This window comes from Oryx dammah, unplaced genomic scaffold (genome assembly GCF_014754425.2).
Source record: "Oryx dammah isolate SB20612 unplaced genomic scaffold, SCBI_Odam_1.1 HiC_scaffold_28, whole genome shotgun sequence".
Taxonomy (NCBI): Eukaryota; Metazoa; Chordata; class Mammalia; order Artiodactyla; family Bovidae; genus Oryx; species Oryx dammah.
The window spans coordinates 31119147-31132461 of NW_024070212.1; the positions used below are offsets into that span (position 1 = coordinate 31119147).

Here is a 13315-nt window from a genome sequence, read left to right on the forward strand (position 1 = left end):
GCCAAAGTTTAGAATTTGAGCATATTTTTTGTGGGGTCAAAATTCAACACACTGCAGCTACATTCTGATTAATTTACTTTTATAAATCTTCTGAATCAATGGACATGAGGTTGAGCAAGCTCCAGGAATTGCTGATAGACAGGGAAGCCTGGTATGCTGCAGTCCATAGGGTTGCAAAGAGTCAGACATGACTGAGTGATTGATCTGAACTGATACATATTCCTGTTAATTAAGCTATCTTTAGTTGTATTTCAAATCCTGAAAGATGATGCTGTGAAAGTGCTGCACTCAATATGCCAGCAAATTTGGAAAACTCAGCAGTGGCCACAGGACTGGAAAAGGTCAGTTTTCATTCCAATCCCAAAGAAAGACAATGTCAAAGAATGCTCAAACTACCACACAATTGCACTCATCTCACATGCTAGTAAAGGAATGCTCAAAATTCTCCAAGCCAGGCTTCAGTAGTATGTGAACCATGAACTTCCAGATGTTCAAGCTGGTTTTAGAAAAGGCAGAAGAACCAGAAATCAAATTTCCAACATCTACTGGATCATCAAGAAAGCAAGAGAGTTCCAGAAAAACATCTATTTCTGCTTTATTGACTATGCCAAAGCCTTTGACTGTGTGGATCACAATAAACTGTGGAAAATTCTGAAAAAGATGAGAATACCAGACCACCTGAGCTGCCTCTTGAGAAATCTGTATGCAGGTCAGGAAGGAACAGTTAGAACTGGACATGAGGAGGCGGTCCTAAGATGACAGAGGAATAGAATGGGGAGACCATTTTCTCCCCTACAAATTCATCAAAAGAACATTTAAACGCTGAGTAAATTCCACAAAACAACTTCCGAATGCTGGCAGAGGCCATCAGGCACCCAGAAAGGCAGCCCATTGTTTTCAAAAGGAGGTAGGAAAAAATATAAAAGACAAAAAGAGAGACAAAAGAGGTAGGGACAGAGCTCCGTCCCGGGAAGGGAGTCTTAAAAAGAGAGAAGTTTCCAAACACCAGAAAACATTCTCACTGCTGAGTCTGTGATGAGCTTTGGAACCACAGAGGGCAACATAACTGGGAGGAAAAATAAATAAATAATTAAAACCCACAGATTACGTGTCCAACGGTAACTCCCTCAGCAGAGCAGCAGCGCAATTGCCTGCACCCACCACTAGCAAATAGGGGCTGGGCAGGGAGGTGCGGGCTGCATTGCTCAGAGTAAGGACCTGGCCTGAATGCCTGGAGGGCAATCTGAGGGAACTAACTTGGGCTAGCAAACCAGACTGTGGGATAGCTACCACGCGAAAAACCCAAACCTAAGACAGCGCCAGGCCCACTCACAGAACCAAGGGCTGACTACAGCTATGTGAAAAGCCCCAACCTAAGACACCATCAGGACTGCTCACAAAACAAAGGACTGAGCAGAGCTAGCCGGCTACAGACCATCCCCCTCTGGTGACAGGCAGCCAGAGCCAGAAGGAGGCAATCACGGCCCCAGAGAGGCATTATCTACCAAACTGCAAGCAGGCTTCTTTGCTAACTAAGACTTCCTGGGATTCTGGACAGTCAACATCCGCCTGAGAAGGTGTGCCAGTTGTACACCCAGAAAACCGAGCAGCAGGGACAGACAGGCAATAAGTCGCAATGACCACGCTTGCCAAACACCTGATCACCTGAGCTGCTCGGACCTGGGAAGGGCACAAAACACAGGCCCAGCCAAGTCTGCGCCTCTGAGGACTACCCCAGTGTCTGAACCTGAGCGGCTTAGACCTGAGAGGTGCATGCAGCCCAGGGCTGGCCTCGGACGGTTCCTGGAGGACCAACCTAGAGCCTGAGCCTTGTGAGCAAGGAGGGCACATGCTCCATGAGCGGAGGCAGGCCCACTGTGGCTGAGACACTGCGAGCACACACCAGTGTTATTTGTTTGCAGGGTCCCTCCTTCCCCTCAGTGTAACTGAACAAGTGAGCCTAAAAAAGTGTCCACCACTGCCACCTTGTGTCAAGGAAGAAATCAGACACTGAAGAGACCAGGAAACAGAAGAAGCTAAAACAGAGGGAACCACCTTGGAAGTGACAGGTGCAATGGATTAAAACCCTGTAGTTAGTACTGACTACATAGGAAGGGGCCTAAGATCTTGAGAAATATAATTCGGACCAAGGAACTATCAAAAAATGAACTGACCCCACACTGCCCACACCACCAGAGAAAGTCCTAGATATATTTTTACTATTTTTACTATCATTCTTTAATTTTTAAATTTTTCTAAAAAAATTTTAAGTCCTCTATTACTCCTTTAATTTTCATTTTTATAACCTACTATTACTTGGCAAAAAAAAAAGAGACCCTATTTTTAAAAGCAAACTTCATATATATATATATATTATAATATTTATGACTTTTTTTCTTTATTATTGTATTTTTCAAAATCCAACCTCTACTCTAGATTTTTAATCTTTGCTTTTGGGTATTTGTTATCAATTTTGTACCTTCAAGAACCCAATCTTCAGTATCCATTTTTACTTGGGAGTGAGATTACTGGCTTGACTGCTCTCTAACCCTTTGGACTCTCCTTTTTCTCCACCAGGTGGCCTCTATCTCCTCCCTCCCTCTTCTCTTCTCTACCCAACTCTGTGAATCTCTTTGTGTGTTCCAGATGGTGGAGAACACTTAGGGAACTGATTACTGGCTGGATCTCTCTCTCTCCTTTTGATTCCCCCCTTATTCCTCCTGGCCACCTCTGTCTCCTTCCTCCCTCTTCTCTTCTCTATGTAACTCTGTGAACATCTCCGAGTGGTCCAGACTGGGGAGAGCACATAAGGAAGTGATTACTGGCTAGCTTGCTCTCTCCTCTTTTGATTCCACCTCATCTCATTCAGGTCATCTCTAACTCCCTCCTCCCTCTTCTCTTCTCCATGTAATTCTGTGAACCTCTCTGGGTGTCCCTCACTGTGCAGAAACTTTTCCTCTATAACCTAGATGTTTTATCAATGGTGCTGTATAGATGGAGAAGTCTTGAGACTACTGTAAGAATAAGACTGAAAACCAGAAGCAGGAGGCTTAAGTCCAAATCCTGAGAACATCAGAGAACTCCTGACTCCAGGGAACATTAATCAACAGGAGTTCATCAAACGCCTCCATACCTACACTGAAACCAAGCAACACCCAAGGGCCAACAAGTTTCATAGCAAGACATACCATGCAAATGCTCCAGCAACACAGGAACACAGCCTTGAGCTTCAATATACAGGCTGCCCAGAGTCACTCCAAACCCACTGACATCTCATAACTCATTACTGGAAACTTCGTTGCACTCCAGAGAGAAGAACTCCAGCTCCACACACCAGAACACCGACACAAGCTTCCCTAACCAGGAAACCTTGACAAGACACCCATACAACCCCACCCAAAGTGAGGAAACTCCACAATAAAGAGAACTCCACAAACTGTCAGAATACAGAAAGGCCACCCCAAAGACAGCAATATAAACAAGACGAAGAGACAGAGGAATACGCAGCAGGTAAAGGAACAGGATAAATGCACACCAAACCAAACAAAAGAGGAAGAGATAGGGAATCTACCTGATAAAGAATTCCGAATAATGATAGTGAAAATGATCCAAAATCTTGAAAACAAAACGGAACCACAGATAAATAGCCTGGAGACAAGGATTGAGAAGATTCAACAAAGGTTTAACAAGGACCTAGAAGAAATGAAAAAGAGTCATTATATAATGAATAATGCAATAAATGAGATAAAAAAACACTCTGGAGGCAACAAATAGTAGAATAAAGGAGGCAGAACATAGGATTAGTGAGGCAGAAGATAGAATGGTAGAAATAAATGAATCAGAGAGGAAAAAAGGAAAAAGAATTTTAAAAAATGAGGACAACCTCAGAGACCTCTGGGACAATGTTAAATGCCCCAACATTTGAATCGTAGGAGTCCCAGAAGAAGAACACAAAAAGAAAGACCATGTGAAAATACTTGAGGAGATAATATTTGTAAACTTCCCTAAAATGGGGAAGGAAATAGTCACCCAAGTCCAAGAAACCCAGAGAGTCCCAAACAGGATAAACCCAAGGTGAAACACCCCAAGACACACATTAATCAAATTAACAAAGATCAAACGCAAAGAACAAATGTTAAAAGCAGCAAGGGAAAAACAACAAATAACACACAAGGGGATTCTCAGAATGATAACAGCTGATCTTTCAATAGAAACCCTTCAGGCCTGGAGGGAATGGCAAGACATATTTAAAGTGATGAAAGAAAATAACCTACAGCCCAGATTACTGTACCCTGCAAGGATCTCATTCAAATATGAAAGAGAAATCAAAAGCTTTACAGACAAGCAAAAGCTGAGAGAATTCAGCACCACCAAACCAGCTCTCCAACAAATGCTAAAGGATCTTCTCTAGACAGGAAATACAGAAAAGCTGTATAAACTCGAACCCAAAACAATAAAGTAAATAGCAAGGGGATTATCAGTCAGTTCAGTTGAGTTCACTTGTTCAGTCGTGTCTGACTCTTTGCGACCCCATGAATCACAGCACGCCAGGCCTCCCTGTCCATCACCAACACTGGAGTTCACTCAGACTCGCATCCATCAACTCAGTGATGCCTTCCAGCCATCTCATCCCATGTCATTCCCTTCTCCTTCTGCCCCCAATCCCTCCCAGCATCAGAGTCTTTTCCAGTGAGTCAGCTCTTCGCATGAAGAGGCCAAAGTACTGGAGTTTCAGCTTCAGTTTATTCCCTTCAAAGAAATCCCAGGGCTGATCTTCAGAATGGACTAGTTGAGTCTCATTGCAGTCCAAGGGACTCTCAAGAGTCTTCTCCAACACCACAGTTCAAAAGCATCAATTCTTCAATGCTCAGCTTTCTTCACAGTCCTTCTCTCACATCCATACATGACCACTGGAAAAACCATAGCCTTGACTAGGCAGACCTTTTTTGGCAAAGTAATGTCTCTGCTTTTGATTATGCTATCTAGGTTGGTCATAACTTTTCTTCCAAGGAGTAAACGTCTTTTAATTTCATGGCTGCAGTCACCATCTGCAGGGATTTTGGAGCCCCCCAAAATAAAGTCTGACACTGTTTTCACTCTTTTCCCCATCTATTTCCCATGAAGTGATGGGACCAGATGCCATGATCTTTGTTTTCCTTATCAATAATTACCTTAAACGTAAATGGGTTGAATACCCAACCAAAAGACAAAGACTGGCAGAATGGATACAAAAACAAGACCCCTATATATGTTGTCTACAAGAGACCCACCTTAAAACAAGGGACACATACAGGCTGAAAGTGAAGGGCTGGAAAAAAGATATTCCACGCAAATAGAAACCAAAGGAAAGCAGGAGTAGCAATACTCATATCAGACAAAACAGACTTTAAAACCAAGGCTGTGAAAAGAGACAAAGACACTATATAATGATCAAAGGATCAATCCAGGAAGAAGATATAACAATGATAAATATATATGCCCCCAACATAGGAGCACCGCAATATGTAAGACAAATGCTAACAAGTATGAAAGAGGAAATTAACAATAACACAATAATAGTGGGAGACTTTAATACCCCACTCACATCTATGGATAGATCAACTAAACAGAAAATTAACAAGGAAACAAGCTTTAAATGATACAATAGACCAGTTAGACCTAATTGATATCTATAGGACATTTCACCCCAAAACAATGAATTTCACCTTTTTCTCAAACACACGCAGAACCTTCTCCAGGATAGATCACATCCTGGGCCATAAATCTAGCCTTCATAAATTTAAAAAAATTGAAATCATTCCAAGCATCTTTTCTGACCACAATGCAGTAAGATTAGATCTCAATTACAGGAGAAAAACTATTAAAAATTCCAACATATGGAGGCTGAACAACATGCTGCTGAATAACCAACAAATCACAGAAGAAATAAAAAAAATCAAAATATGCATAGAAATGAATTAAAATGAAAACACAACAACCCAAGACCTGTGGGACACTGTAAAAGCAGTGCTAAGGGGAAGGTTCATAGAAATATAGGCATACCTCAAGAAACAAGAAAAAAGTCAAATAAATAACCTAACTCTACACGTAAAGCAACTAGAAAAGGAAGAAATGAAGAACCCCAGGGTTAGTAGAAGGAAAGAAATCTTGAAAATTAGGGCAGAAATAAATGCAAAAGAAACAAAAGAGACCATAGCAAAAATCAACAAAGCCAGAAGCTGCTTCTTTGAAAAGATAAATAAAATTGACAAACCAGTAGCCAGACTTATCAAGAAACAAAGGGAGAAAAATCAAATCAATAAAATTAGAAATGAAAATGGAGAGATCACAACAGACAACACAGAAATACAAAGGATCAGAACAGACTACTATCAGCAACTATATGCCAATAAAATGGACATCTTGGAAGAAATGGACAAATTATTAGAAAATTACAACTTTCCTAAACTGAACCAGGAAGAAATAGAAAATCTTAACAGACTCATCACAAGCACAGAAATTGAAACTGTAATCATAAATCTTCCAGCAAACAAAAGCCCAGGTCCAGATGGCTCGACAGCTGAATTCTCCAAAAAATTTAGAGGAGAGCTAATACCTATCTTACTCAAAACTCATCCAGAAAATTGCAGAGGAAGGTAAACTTCCAAACTCATTCTATGAGGCCATCATCACCCTAATACCAAAACCTGAAAAAGGTACCACAAAAAAAGAAAACTACAGGCCAATATCACTGATGAATATAGATGCAAAAATCCTTAACAAAATTCTAGCAAACAGAATCTAACAACACATTAAAAAGATCATACATCATGACCAAGTGGGCTTTATCCCAGGGATGCAAGGATTCTTCAATATCTGCAAATCAATCAATGTAATACATCACATTAACAAATTGAAAAATAAAAGCCATATGATTATTGCAATAGATGCAGAGAAAGCTTTTGACAAAATTCAACATCCGTTTATGATAACTCTCCAGAAAGCAGGAATAGAACGAACATAGCTCAACATAAGAAAAGCTATATATGACAAACCCACAGCAAACATTATCCTCGATGGTGAAAAAATGAAAGCATTTCCGCTAAAGTCAGGAACAAGACAAGGGTGCCCACTCTCACCACTACTATTCAACAAAGTTTTGGAAGTTTTGGCCACAGTAATCAGAGCAAAAAAAGAAATAAAAGGAATCCAGATTGGAAAAGAAGAAGTAAACTCTCATTGTTTGCAGATGACATGATCCTCTACATAGAAAACCCTTAAGATTCCACCAGAAAATTACTAAAGCTAATCAATGAATATAGTAATGTTACAGGTTATAAAATCAACACACAGAAATTTCTTGCATTCCTATACACTAATAATTAGAAAATAGAAAGAGAAACTAAGGAAACAATTCCATTCACCATTGCAATGAAAAGAATAAAATACTTAGGAATATATCTACCTAAAGAATCAAAAGACCTATATATAGAAAACTATAAAACAAGGTGAAAGAAGTCAAAGAGGACACCAATAGATGGAGAAAATACCATTTTCTGGATCAGAAGAATCAATATAGTGAAAACGAGTATACTACCCAAAGCAATCTATAGATTCAATACAATCCCTATCAAACTACCAATGGTATTTTTCACAGAGCTAGAACAAATGATTTCACAATTTTTATGGAAATACAAAATACCTCGAATAGCCAAAGCAATCTTGAGAAAGAAGAATGGAACTAGAGGAATCGACCCACCTGACTTCAGGCTGTACTACAAAGCCACAGTCATCAAGACAGTATGGTACTGGCACAAAGACAGAAATACAGATCAATGGAACAAAATAGAAAGCCCAAACATAAATTCATGCACCTATGGACGCCTTATCTTTGACAAAGGAGGCAAGAATGTACAATGGATTGAAGACAATCTCTTTAACAAGTGGTGCTGGGAAAACTGGTCAACCACTTGTAAAAGAATGAAACTAGAACACTTTCTAACACCATACACAAAAATAAACTCAAAATGGATTAAAGATCTAAACATAAGACCAGAAACTATAAAACTCCTAGAGGAGAACATAGGCAAAACAGTCTCCGACATAAATCACAGCAGGATCCTCTATGACCCACCTCCCAGAATATTGGAAATGAAAGCAAAAATAAATGAATGGGACTTAATTAAAATTAAAAGCTTCTGCACAACAAAGGAAACAATAAGCAAGGTGAAAAGACAGCCTTCACAATGGGAGAAAATAATAGCAAATGAAGCAACTGACAACTAATCTCAAAAATATACAAGCAACACCTGAAGCTCAATTCCAGAAAAATAAACAACCCAATCAAAAAATGGGCCAAAGAACTAAATAGGCATTTCTCCAAAGAAGACATACAGATGGCTAACAAACACATGAAAAGATTCTCAACGTCACTCATTATCAGAGAAATGGAAATCTAAACCACAATGAGGTACTACTTCACTTCAGTCAGAATGGCTGCAATCCAAAAGTCTACAAGCAATAAATGCTGGAGAGGGTGGGGAGAAAAGAGAACCCTCTTACACTGTTGGTGGGAATGCAAACTAGTACAGTCACTATGGAGAACAGTGTGGAGATTCCTTAAAAAACTGGAAATAGAACTGCCATACGACCCAGCAATCCCACTGCTGGGCATACACCTTGAGGAAACCAGAATTGAAAGAAGCACATGTACCTCAGTGTTCATCACCGCACTGTTCATAATAGCCAGGACATGGAAGCAACCTAGATTTTCATCACCAAATGAATGGATAAGAAAGCAGTGGTACATATACACAATGGAGTATTACTCAGCCATTAAAAAGAATACATTAAATCAGTTCTTATGAGGTGGATGAAACTGGAGCCTATTATACAGTGTGAAATAAGCCAGAAAAAAAAAACACCAATACAGTATACTAACACATATATATGGAATTTAGAAAGATGGTAACAATAACCCTGTATGCAAAACAGCAAAAGAGACACAGATGTATAGAACAGTCTTTTGGAGTCTGTGGGAGAGGGCAAGGGTGGGATGATATGGGAGAATGGCATTGAAACATGTATAATATCATATATGAAACGAATTGCCAGTTAGGTTCAATGCAGGATACAGGATGCTTGGGGCTCATGCACTGGGATGACCCAGAGGGATGGTATGGGGAGGGAGATGGGAAGGGATTCAGGATGGGGAACACATGTACACCTGTGGTGGATTCATGTTGATGTATGGCAAAACCAATACAATATTGTAAAGTTAAAAAAAAAAAAACACAATATTTGTTGGTTCCAGGTAATTAGAACTGAAATTTTTAAAAATACCATTTACAATAGCACCAAAAAATGAAATACCTAATTATAAATCTAACAAAATACATACATATCTATGTCCAGAAGACTATGAAACAGTGTGGGAAAAAATCAAATAAAATCTAAGTAAATGGGGGGGAAAAAAAAGAACTGGCCATGGAACAACGGACTGTTGTTACCAAATAGGAAAAGGAGTACGTCAAGGCTGTATATTGTCACCCTGCTTAATTAACTTATATGCAGAGTATATCATGCAAAATGCCAGGCTGAATGAAGCACAAACTGGAATCAAGATTGCTGGGAGAAATATCAATAACCTCAGATATGCAGATGACACCACCATTATGGCAGAAAGTGAAGAGGAACTAAAAAGCCTCTTGATGAAAGTGAATGTGGAGACTGAAAAAGTTGGCTTAATGCTCCACATTCAGAAAACGAAGATCATGGCATCTGGTCCCATCACTTCATGGCAAATAGATGGGGAAACAGTGGAAACAGTGGCAGACGTTATTTGGCGGGGGGGGGGGGGTCCAAAATTACTGCAGATGGTGATTGCAGCCATGAATTTAAAAGACGCTTACTCCTTGGTAGGAAAGTTATGACCAACCTAGACAGCATATTAAAAAGCAGAGACATTACTTTGACAGCAACGATCCATCTAGTCAAGGCTATGGTTTTTCCAGTAGTCATGTATGGATGTGAGAGTTGCACTGTGAAGAAATTTGAGCACAGAAGAATTGATGCTTTTGAACTGTGGTCTTGGAGAAGACTCTTGAGAGTCCCTTGGATTGCAAGGATATCCAGCCAGTCCATCCTAAAGGAGATCAGTCCTGGGTTTTCATTGGAAGGACTGATTCTGAAGCTGAAACTCCAATACTTTGACCACCTAATGTGAAGAGTTGACTCATTGGAAAAGACCCTGTTGCTGGGAGGGATAGGGGACAGGAGGAGAAGGGGACAACAGAGGATGAGATGGCTGGATGGCATCACCGACTTAATGGACATGAGTTTGGGTAAACTCTGGGAGCTGGTGATGGACAGGGAGGCCTGGCATGCTGCGATTCATGGAGTCACAGAGTCAGACACAACTGAGCGACTGAACTGAATTGAGTTGTATCAAATCTGCTATTAAACATATTCATTTGTTGGGTTTTTTTACATTTTTAATTAATATTTTTTAAATTTCAGTTATTAATTTTTCATTTTAAAAAATGCCTAGTCTCTCTGTAGCGTCTTCTCTGCACATATTTAAAAATTGGACTTAAAAACAACCTAGATGTCCATCAGCAGATAAATGGATAAGAAAGCTGTGGTACATATACACAATGGAGTATTACTCAGCCATTAATAAGAATACACTTGACTCAGTTCTAATGAGGTGGATGAAACTGGAGCCGATTATACAGAGTGAAGTAAGCCAGAAAGAAAAACACCAATACAGTATACTAACACGTATATATGGAATTTAGAAAGATGGTAATGATAACCCTCTATGCGAGACAGCAAAAGAGACACAGATGTATAGAACGAACTTTTAGACTCTGAGGGAGAGGGAGAGGATGGGATGATTTGGGAGAACGACATTGAAACATGTATACTATCAGGTAAGAAATGAATCGCCAGTCTATGTTCAACACAGGATACAGGAAGCTGGGGCTGGTGCACGGGGATAATCCAGAGAGATGATATTGGGGGGGAGGAGGTGGGAAGGGGGTTCAGGATTGGGAACTCATGTACACCTGTGGCTGATTCATGTCAATGTATGGCAAAACCAATACAGTATTGTAAAGCAAAATAAAGTAAAAATAAAAATAAATTGTCCTTAATTTTTATAAATATATGAAAACATGGCTGTTTATATTTTGTGTCGTTACTCCAATATCTGAAGTTTCATGAGCCCTCTCTTATCTTGTTGCTTCTCTTGGTTGAGACTGCCTTGTTTCCTCATGCGTTTAGTGAATTTTGACTGTAAATAGTTGAATTTCACTGAAAATTTTCTCTTTTAGTCATAGAAATCTGGTATTATGTGTGTTCCTCCAGAAATTGTGTGCATTTTTCATCTGTGAAGGCTCCAGATAACTCTTCATTTGGAACTATGTTAAACTGAATTTTTAGTTTGAGAGTCTGGATTTGGACACTATAAATTTGCACCTTAAGTCAATATGATAACCAGACTGTGAATTCAGGTTTTTTTGTTGTTTATAGTGTGATGTTTTTTCTTTTGTTTTAATTTTATTTACTTATTTATTTTTGGCTCTGCTGGGTCTTTGTTAATGCTCAGGCTTTTCTCTAACTGTTGCAAATGCAGCTAGTCTCTTGTTGTGGAGCCTGGGCTCTAGGGTGCAAGGGCTTCAATAGTTTTGGCTCCGAGGCACTAGAGAACAGATTCAATAGTTGTGATGCTCAGGCTTACTCACTCCAAGGCATGTGGGATCTTTCCTGGATCTGGTATTGAACCCACGTCTCCTGAATTGGCAGGTGGATTTTTTTTAACCACTGAGCCACCAGGGAAGCCCCTGAATTCAGTTTTTTAGGGCTGTTGCTTTCCTCTGTTATACTGCCAAGTTTCAGGCAATTTTCATATAACCTTTGGTGAAAGTAAAGAGTATTTCTAGTTTCTATTACACTAAAGTGTAACCCTTTGGGGTCTTTGACTTAAAGGAGAAAGATCTCTTCTTATACTCTCCACCATGAGCAGATCCCCAAGTTTTCCTCCTGTACCCCATGTGCCATGAGACTATGAAACTCAAGTTTCATAGACTATGATATCCAAGTTCATCTAATTTGGCAAAGGCCCTCAAATTCCTATTATTTCTCTGATACATACCATCACTATGTCTATGAATTGAGAATTTCTTTCTTTCTTTGCAGTTTGTTTGCTGTCTTTCTTTCTTTTTTTAATTGGAAGTCTTCATTAATTTTCATATCATCCTTACACAGAGGGCATTCTAACCTTCTCTGTTTCATTCCAATTCTAGAATTTGTGCTGCTGAAGAGAGCACTCAACAATGCTCTTAATAAAACATTTTGAAGTTTTTATCTAGCATTTTAGTTATTTAAAATGGAAAGTTTTTTTTAAGTTCATGTATTTTTATTTTATTTTTATTTTTACTTTATTTTACTTTACAATACTGTATTGGTTTTGCCATACACTGACATGAATCAGCCACAGGTGTACATGAGTTCCCAATCCTGAACCCCCCTCCCACCTCCCACCCCATATTATCTCTCTGGATCATCCCTGTGCACCAGCCCCAAGCATCCTGTATCGAACATAGACTGGCGATTCGTTTCTTACATGATAGTATATATGTTTCAGTGCCATTCTCCCAAATCATCCCACCCTCTCCCTCTCCCTCAGAGTCCAAAAGTCCGTTCTATACATCTGTGTCTCTTTTGCTGTCTTGCATAGAGGGTTATCATTACCATCTTTCTAAATTCCATATATGGGTTAGTATACTGTATTGGTGTTTTTTCTTTCTGGCTTACCTCATTCTGTATAATCAGCTCCAGTTTCATCCATCTCATTAGAACTGATTCAAATGTATTCTTTTTAATGGCTGAGTAATACTCCATTGTGTATATGTACCACAGCTTTCTTACCAATTCATCTGCTGATGGACATCTAGGTTGTTTCCATGTCCTGGCTATTATAAAGAGTGTGGCAGTGAACATTGGGGTACATGTGTCTCTTTCAATTCTGGTTTCCTCGGTGTGTATGCCCAGCAGTGGGATTGCTGGGTCATAAGGCAGTTCTATTTGCAATTTTTTAAGGAATCTCCACACTGTTCTCCATAGTGGCTGTACTAGTTTGCATTCCCACCAACAGTGTAAGAGGGTTCCCTTTTCTCCACACCCTCTCCAGCATTTATTGCTTGCAGACTTTTCGATCGCAGCCATTCTGACTGGTGTGAAATGGTACCTCATTGTGGTCTTGATTTGCATTTCTCTGATAATGAGTAATGTTGAGCATCTTTTCATGTGTTTGTTAGCCATCCGTATGTCT

General features: G+C 39.6%; 1 non-coding gene across 1 annotated transcript; it reads right to left on the minus strand.

Annotated features, from left to right (window-relative positions):
* Positions 1-12204: 12204 nt before the first annotated feature.
* On the minus strand, positions 12205-12311 carry LOC120857099. Its single transcript, XR_005719581.1, has one exon. It is a non-coding gene; the product is annotated as a U6 spliceosomal RNA (small nuclear RNA).
* Positions 12312-13315: the final 1004 nt, after the last annotated feature.